Here is a 562-nt window from a genome sequence, read left to right as displayed (position 1 = left end):
GAGAGACACATTGATTGGTTGCCTCCTGCACATGCTCTGATAGGGACTGGGGACCAAGCCAGCAACTGAGGTACATGCCCTTGACTGGAATCAAACCTGGGACCCTTCAGTCCATGGGCTAATGCTCTATCCACTGAGCAAAACAGGCTTCAGCTTAATTCATTTACTTTTAAGCTGTATGTGTCTTTATATTTAAAGTGGGTTTTGTTTTTGATTCACCCTCATAATTTGTCTTTTAATTGGTGCATTTATGCCACTGACTTTCAGAGTACTTACTGATAGAGTTACTGCCATATCTGGTGGCTTCTGGGGCTTGCGGGGCCCGCCAGTGGCCCGGGACCGGATCTGGTCCCAGGCGGCAGGCAGGTGGCTTCTGGGGTCACCCACGGGGGGGCCTGGATGGCAGCTCGCACTGCTGGCTCGCGTTGTCCCACCCTGCCTGCGGTATGCAAATTAGCCACTATCTTTGTTGGCGGTTAATTTGCATATCTCGCTGATTAGCCAATGAGAGGTGTAGGGAAGGTATGGTCAATTACCATGTTTGTCTATTATTAGATAGGAT

This window comes from Myotis brandtii, unplaced genomic scaffold (genome assembly GCF_000412655.1).
Source record: "Myotis brandtii unplaced genomic scaffold, ASM41265v1 scaffold1299, whole genome shotgun sequence".
NCBI lineage: Eukaryota > Metazoa > Chordata > Mammalia > Chiroptera > Vespertilionidae > Myotis > Myotis brandtii.
The sequence above is the reverse complement of the archived record's forward strand: the minus strand, read 5'-3'. Positions refer to the sequence as shown.